The sequence below is a fragment of the Hipposideros armiger genome, unplaced genomic scaffold (genome assembly GCF_001890085.2).
Source record: "Hipposideros armiger isolate ML-2016 unplaced genomic scaffold, ASM189008v1 scaffold_814, whole genome shotgun sequence".
Lineage (NCBI taxonomy): Eukaryota > Metazoa > Chordata > Mammalia > Chiroptera > Hipposideridae > Hipposideros > Hipposideros armiger.
Window position 1 is genome coordinate 268,468 of NW_017732164.1, and position 8,629 is coordinate 277,096.

Below are 8,629 nucleotides of genomic sequence, written 5' to 3' on the forward strand. Positions count from 1 at the left end.
CCTACCACCACCAAAAAGATAAATAAGTGATGGAATTTGAACCAGTAACATCCATTTTTAATGGCACTTATCAGCTAAGGAGTTTGAATCTTAATCCTGAAATTTAAGAAAAGAAATTGAAGTATAATAGATTAGATTGTACACAGTCTATCAATAAACAGCTTTTGAGTTTTCTACCGGTAACTGAACACAGAGCCAGGTCCCGTAAGGAAATCCTTGAGATTTTATGAGTAGATCGCTTGAATTTGAGAATTCACATGACTTCTTTCTGCAAGGAACAGGAAGTATTTTAAGTCTGCCTCTGGAGTACACGGATCTGTCAAAGGTCATCTCTGTTGGGAGACTTAATATATTAAGAATAGAATGAAAGTCTGGATAGGTAATAACATGGGAAAGGCTTGCAAAAGGTGTTAATATGTTATCAGTACAAATAGAATAGAATTATTGGGGGAGCACCGTTAGACAAAAGGACTTGGTCAGCAAGAAGGTTGTGTCTGGGTCAACTATACATTTGAATGTGCTAACATTTAAGCACTGTTTTGGGGGTATGACAATCACAAGAGAAGGGACAAAGTGCATGAAGCTGGTGCAGGGAACACCGACTAAGATCGTAGGGACAGGCTTTGAGTGAGGAGTTTACCTTATCTTTTAATAGACCCGAGTCCAGCATCCATATTCTAGAAGTGCTAAGTCACTTGGGACGCTAGTGTGAGTGTCTGGGTGTCTTCAGCCCAGAGGATTACACTGTGTCAGCAGGTGACCTGGTAATGCAATGTTTAGCTACCTTACTCCCTGTTGAAGGCCAAGTTCCAATTAAATGTGAACAAATATGAGCATTCATTTGAGTAACATTAAAAAGTATTTACTCTTTCCTATGAAATCATTTATCAATTCTTCTCTCCCTTTTGGAAGAATCTACTATCTTAATGACTTTGGTTTGATAAACAGGCTTCACAATTTTTTTACTGACTTCTTTCTGAAATTCAACATCCACGACCTTAATAAAATCCCAAGTCACAGCCTTAGTCTGTTAGGTTTTTAGTCTCAGCTGTTCAATATTCACAACCTCTCTGTCACTTCACATTTACCAACAGGCTCGGCCACCAGCCCGTAACCAGCCATCGCCCTTTGAGAGCTGAAAAGTAAAAAAAGGCCACTGACACCATTGCTGACCTTTTCTCAGCTGTATTAAAAATAGTTTAAATGGCTTCACATTGAACACTGTTTGATGAACAATATGTGTTTTCCAATGCAAAAAATGAAAGGTGAGCTGGCTTTGGTAAGAGTCTCATTTCTTTATGTCTACCTTCTTGTGGACTTGAAAAGTGCACTCTTTTCAAATAAATGTTTTCTCTTTCCAAATGTTTCCTCTTTTGGGGGGGAAGGTTAATCTATGAAGTAGGTGACAGAAAAATAAAATATTAATGTAACAGAATACTGAAAGAACACCCTTTATTCAATGCCTTTGTGGGCTCCATCATGAATGAGTGTGTGTGTGTGTGTGTGTGTGTGTGTGTGTGTGTCTGGTTGCTACAACCTTTTCTGTTAATATGGAGCTGAAATGCTGCTGATAAGAAATACATTTCCTGGAGATCTTTGAAAATAGCTCTCTTGTGTGTTTGTTTCCAATGATACCCTGGGTCAAAGGCTATCTATTCAGGTCTTTAATTTGGTTAATTATGAAATTTTTTCTTTTTGGAAATATCTTTTAAAAATGATTTTAAGTCGATCATTTAAAGCAACTTTAAGTTATTGATAGAGAGGAGAGTGTATAGATGCCCCAACAACAACAGAAGTTCTCTTATTTTCTTATAGCATTTTTTCACAGTAATTATAGAAAGAATAATATTCACAGAGACTTGTATATGTGATATATGTATATATATATATATTTTTGTTGTTGTTGTTGTTGTTGACAAGCTGTTTGTACTTAAATTCCCAGGATATTTGGCAGCCTTCCATAACTGATTATTCTAACGTTAAACACAGCACATNTGTTTGCTAATAACACAGTTAGCCACCTCTTCTCTTGATGTGAAAAGATAAACAGAATGTTTAGCAGCAAACAATTAGGATTAGTTGAAAAGCAATTAATGTGCCTTCTCAGCTTCCTGTGGTCTGCCACAATGCCTTGAAGCTGTGCTTCCTTTCAAAGGAGAGCTCTGGGGTCAGGAATTGGGGCTCTAGTGTTTGGCAAATTACTTCTATTAACAGGCAAACGGTTGATAAGAGACATAGGGTGTGAAAGACCATTGTGAGGAGGAGAAATTGAAGAGCTGGCTGAGCTCAGAGGCTGAGTGTTTGCATTACAATAGGTGGGAAATTCGCCTGGCACCTACATCTCTCCTTGGCTGCAGCTCAATCTTACCACACAATTGCAAGGATTTAAATGTTTTAGGTTATTGGGATTTTCAGGTTAAATGTTTTTATTTTATTTTTTACTACAACAATTCAAGAAACTGAGTTCCTTCACACCGGTCAGCCCTCCAGGATTTACTTCTGCTCTGTGGCTTCCACATGCTTGCCATTTGGAATGGCGATTACTTTCCTGTGTCCCTGAGGCTGGTCAGTGATTTACACCATATTAAATGTAAACTAACTAAAAACTCTCACCAAAGCATTCAGTCCCAATGACTGTGCCCACAAATTCCTGTTGGTGAAACTCAACCACTTCATTCGATGTGTTCAAATTGAAATATCCATAAGGAAATGTATAAAATTCTCTCCCCTATTTCATTATGTAATTATGACATTTATAAAAGAAGGTTTTAGGGCCGGCCCAGTGGCTCAGTTGGTTAAGAGTGCAANTTTTATTCATCATAAAATTCATACAACTCCTCATCACTTGTGGGAAATACAAGTAAAAAAATCTACAACCACTGTATAAGATGCACCCAGTTTTTAGACCCCGAATTTTTTGAAAAAGGGTGTGTCTTATACATGGGGAAACACAGTATGTTTGGGGAAGAGCTGGAATCATGACCATTTAATTCCACTACACTCCTATGGATCTGTGCACTGTTGGGACAGCCATCCAGCAGGGAGAAGAAGCTGTGCTTTTCCTTTTGTGTTGTCCTCCTTGTGTGGCTAATAAATTTGGTTATGGATGAGATGTATGAGAGCAGAGAGAGACTGAGAAGGGGGTAGTGCCTCCGTGTGACTGACACCTCAGATGTCTGCCCCTGAGGCATTTGCACACAGATTAGGACAGGTTAGCTGACCCTAGCTGATTTCTAGATAATAATCCATGTCAGTTAACTGAAATAAGGACTGTGTGCCCATGTGCAGAGATGGGAAAGGAGCAATGATGTGAAAAGCAACTTCCTGTGAGCTGTTACCATAGCTACCAAGACATAGACTATTTCTATAACAGCAGCAAAGAGAAGTGCTTTCCAACAAGGGACAAAGAGAAAATAAATCGGGGCTATTTCCCTAGCAACAGGGAGATGTATGGATATGGGTAGATTATACTTTTCCCCACCTAATAATATAGGTATTAGTCAATAAGTTTATAGGAGAAATCCTTGATCTAACACCTTAAAGCATAAGATGCAGAAACTGTGTTCACTCAAAGTATCACTAAGGTCCAGAGTGATGCTGTAAGCTGGGATGACTGACACATGAAAGCTGAGGGATTAGTGGAGCCCTCCCCCCCCACACACACATATACACACATCACACACCATATTTTGCTAAGAAATTCAGAGAAAATTCCCTTAATCTCTTTGTACCAAAGACCATGTCAGGGGGGAATGGGTACAAGATAAAGAATAAGTGGCCATTAGAGAAGGGGTGTAAACAGAATTAGATTTAGAATGATAGACGGAACCTGAATAGAATCGCAACATCACATGGTAAAGATCTGACAAAAAAAGAGAAAAATATAATTGGTGGAGCAATGTGAGTGCTTAATGGGAGGAAATGCTGGGGGAAGAAGAGAGGGACGAGCAAGCAGAGGCTGAGACTGGGGAGCTGGAAGGCACATTAGGGTTATTCATGAACTCAGTTTGCAGTGAAGAGACTCATTCGTGCCCAGATTTATTGAGCATCTACTATATACCAGGCGTGATGTGAGTACTCGGAGCACAGCAGTGATTTCAACAAGAAAAAACAAGATCATAAATAAAGAAAGTGTGAGAAGAGGGAGGGAGGGAGGAAGGGAGAGAGAATTGCCAGCAGCTCAGAAGGCTTCCTCTGGTCAGGTAGGAAGGTCCCATTTGTCACAGTGCTCACGCACCTGGAATGCATTGACTGTAACTGAGTTCATTTAATATTACTTTTCCTGGAGAAATTTTGAGTACCTGTAATGCATTTATCTCCAGCATCTAAAGGCCACTCCCTGGATGGGGGCACACCTAGGCCTCCTACCGCCAGCCTGAGGGCTCCAGGGTCCCGGGGCGAGCCTCTCACTATTGCTGAGTGCATCATTAAAAATATGTGCAGCCAGCCTGGGCTCAAGGAAGGTCTGGTTAGGTGGGCCCCCCTGCCCCTTAGTCTTTGTCTGTGAAATGGGGAAGGCAATACTACGAGAGTATTCAGCAAAGTGAGAACATGGGGGTTATTTGGAATGTGGGTTGAGTCCTGGCAATTTGTAATCAGTGTCGGTGGAGGTAGCAATGACAGGTGGCTGTGGCAGGGAGCTTGGTGGCCACGTTATTAGCAGCAGGGATGCTAGGCACACAATGGCTGGTGACATGCTCACAGTCCCACCAAGAGCTCAGGTCTCACTCTTCATCTGTTCATGATTTTAAACTACCCAGAGCCTCCTGATGGGGCTCCAGTGCTTACTTAAAAATTCAGTTTTTAAGTGCAGGGTTGTCATTCTGTGTTTGGTCCAGGAGACCAGCTCTCTCCATAGATCACATGCATGGGTCAGGATGGTCCTGACATGTGTCCACCCTACCTGCACTTTCTGCTGTCAGTAGTCACCCCCCGCTGGGTGGGAGAGCCCTTGGAAAAGGCCCTCCCAGAGGAAGGTTCTTGAATATTGGGCATGAAGGATGTCCTATGCTCTGATGGGTAAGAAGAAAATGTGAATGTCGTTTGCTACTGATATTTAACTTCCAGAATTTTAGAAGATATTTAACTTCCAGAAATTTAGGAAGATATTTAACTTCCTAAATTTCATTAAATATAATAACATGAGAAAAGGTTTTATCTGAAAAGAAGGTAGACTAGGGAAGCGGTGGACAATGTTTCTAGAAGAAACTGATGGACACTGTCAACAAAGTCATCTTATGTAGAGAAAAAGGAAGTCACATGCAGGACCACCTTCTAGAGCATAGGAAACCTGGAAATTGCAGGTGTGCATCTTTCAGAACTTCAGTATTTAAAACATAAGACAAAGCCAGTCGGGCTTTCCTGACACTTTTGGGAGGGTTGAAGCAGGTTCAAGGAGCTGTGACGTGTCTCTGAGAGGTCCTGCCCCTGGTCCCACGGACAGTCATGGTGAAGGGCGAGCAGCCAGCAAACTTGGGGTTGGGGGGCAGCGGTGGGACCTGGGCCAAGGTCCAGGCCGCTGCACCCGCTCTGCGTCTGTCACTTCTCTCCATGTGAGGGGAACCTGGCAGTGAGAAAGCTTGTCATTCGCTTTACTTTTCAAAATGGACAGTAAAACTTGATTTGCTAAATAGCAAGGCACAAACGAATTCGTGATTAACTTAGAGACACTGTCACTACCTTCCCTCTCGCAATGTTCTCTACATATGCAAGGGTTTTTTCAGTTTTTTTTTTTTCTTCATTCTACCTATGGCCAGGCATGGTTTTTCATAAATTTGTAAATAGATATAATAGGTTTATACATTTATTGGTGGTATATATTTAATATACATTTGTGTGATTATGTGTATGTATATATAATAAATTCTCAAGTAGTTCTTTAAATCAGGACTTTTTGAAAATGACTAAATTGTATTTCTTAAGGACAGATACCCTAATGTCTTGAGTGCAAACTAGGTATTTCATGATACAGTTGAAAATCGTATACCAATGGCCCTTTTCCCCAATTTGCATGGAGAACCATTGGTGTGCGGAGGTTTTCACGGCCCGAGAGTGGTGAGGCTGGATTGGAACCCCGACAGCCTGGCTTTGGGTCTGCGGGCTCCTCAGGACACAGCGGAAGAGAGAGAGGGAGGGGGCGGGCAGTGGGCGTGGCCGCTCTGGGGACAGCCGGGAGAAACTGAGGCTGTGCCCCTGCAGGAAGGGAGGTAGGGAGGGGGGGGCCAGGGGGCCCTCCCGCTTCCTGACGTTCGAGACCATGGAGCTGCTTGGGAAGACACCAGACTTCCGGAAACTTGGTTGTAGAGAAGCAGCTTCGAAAGCTGCCTTCTCCACTGTCAAATCTGTCATGTGTCTGGCTTAGTGGGGTCCCGAGAAACGCCCGGTCCTGACCCCGGAAGGCGCTCAATACTCTTGAGGACTAGAGCCACAAAAGGATGGCAACCGCTGATGCGCTTTACTTGTGTTATTTGTGAGGGAACAAATGGAATCCGTAAACCATTTTTTGACGTTTCAGAGAGAAGAGCTCCTGATCTGTATCTAGGCGTCAAGGGCGGATCGATGAACACTTTTTCTGTAGCATTTGCTCTTTGCGTAAGCTGTGCAAAGTGCCATCAATACTCGCCTTACTGGGGTGTCTCTTCATTTCAGTGCTGTTCTCCGCTGACTGCAGCTCTCTTAGCCTTGTTTTCACCATAACACCAACTTCTTCCACCAGCTTCTATGGCAATGGCATTTTCATCGTTTGAATCTAATCTCTTCTCGAAGACAGAACGAAGAACAAATTTTGGATAATGGAAGCTTAGATTTCATTTCAAATGGGAATAAGAATTATGTATTTCCAGTTAATGCAGAAACTGCACACCAGTTCCCTAAACACCAGCAAGACACTCAGCACCTACATGTATCATGGCCCAACAAGTATATCTGAGCAATGCACTATTTCTGTTACACTGAGTGAGCCTTTTAAAAAAGTGTTTATTGAGATAGAATGGACACATAACTTAGTATTATGTTGGTGGAGAACATGATGGTGATTATATATATAAATGATCACCACAATAAGTCTAGTTAACATCTGTCACCACACAGTTACAACTTTTTTTGTGTGATAAGATAATTTATCATCTGCTCTCCTAGCAACTTTCAAATATATAATATAGTATTGCTAACTATAGTGACCATGCTGTACATTATGTCACCGGGACTTTGTCACTTCATAACTGGAAGTTTGTACCCGTTTGACCCCCTTCACCCATTTCCCCACCCCCACCCTCTGCCTCTGGAAACCCCCACTCTTCCCTCTGCATCTATAAGTTCAGTGTTTTTTCAATTCCACATATAAGAGACATCACGCAGTATTTGTCTTTCTCTGTCTGACTTATTCCACTTGTTTCAGCACTCTTTAAAACTCACTTTATGTCTGTTTGTATAGGGTAGGTTGTATGACAGGGAACAGCACACACACACACACACACACACACATATACATACACTTCCTCTGACTCTCCCTGTGGTTCTGGGCTTAGACTCTGCCAGTGAGACATGAGCATGCGCCTGAAGGTGGTGAGGAGAGCCTGTGAGTCCCCAGAGGTCGGCCTTGAGCAGGACCTCCTGGACGCTGAGGTCTCACACAACTCCGAAACTCCAAGGTGACCTGGCCCCAGCTGCTGCTTCCTGACATTTGGTCCCCCGCTGCTCCAATGCTATGCCAGCCTCAGATGCCCTGCACACAGTTCCCCCCCATGGTGAATGTGCACCCTTTGTCGTCTCTAGCAAGAGTCCTAGCGGACACAATGGCCTCAGTGTACGTGACCATCAGCGTGCCCTGCTTTTCCCCCTGGTTTGTTTAAGGCCTGTGTCCCCGACCAGGATAAGCTCCATGAGATCAGGGAGTGCCCGCTGGCACAGTGGGCACCGTGTGGGCCTCCAGTGGTTTACAGGGCCTGGCACAGTCCAGCAAAGAGATGAGGAGGCATGGATTCATCAATAAAAGGCAGAGTCTGGCCGGTTGAATTACCCACCTTAGAAGGTTCCTGAACTGCAAACTCAATGAAAAAGACACATTCGGGACTTGTTGAGAATTACTGAGCCCACACTCTAATACATTTTAATATCTATCACATAAAGGAAACTATGAAAGAAATAAAAGCTATAACAGCCTTACATCCTCCTTACAATGGATCTGATGATAATCCTTTAAACTGATTAGCGGAGGGGCCTCTGAGGTGGTGCAGCCTCGAGATGAGACATTCTCTAGGCCTCACGGTCGGTCCCATCCTAGTGTCCATTGGTCATAATAAAGTCCTACTCTGTGCCCTGAGCACTGGCGTGGTTTCCAGTGCTGGGCCTCTGCCTCTGTGACCTGTGCCCATCCGCCTTCTTTTGGAATCAGCACTGGACTTGGCTGCCCGTCTGTGCCATAGTTCTCTTATTGCTGCTTTTGTCTTACTTTTTAAAATTTTTTTATTTGGGTTTGTCGTTTGGGAATACTCTCGAGTGAAAATAATGATTCTATATACTAATACTTATGGATCATGTATTCGGTGTCAGGCATGAAGGGTTTTTCATTTAGTCATCTCCTTTCTGCCTTATACCTCTTAGGAGACGGGCACCACTATTCTGCTACTTT

General features: G+C 43.0%; 1 protein-coding gene and 1 pseudogene across 1 annotated transcript in view; one reads left to right on the forward strand and one right to left on the reverse strand.

The window, feature by feature from the left end:
* Positions 1–1,122, reverse strand: part of LOC109374351 (dolichyl-diphosphooligosaccharide--protein glycosyltransferase subunit STT3B-like) — a 26,259-nt pseudogene extending 25,137 nt beyond the window's left edge.
* The window catches only part of GABRG3 (gamma-aminobutyric acid type A receptor subunit gamma3), a 284,504-nt gene that overhangs the window by 171,547 nt on the left and 104,328 nt on the right, over positions 1–8,629 (forward strand). The gene's annotated exons all lie outside the window — the stretch shown is intronic.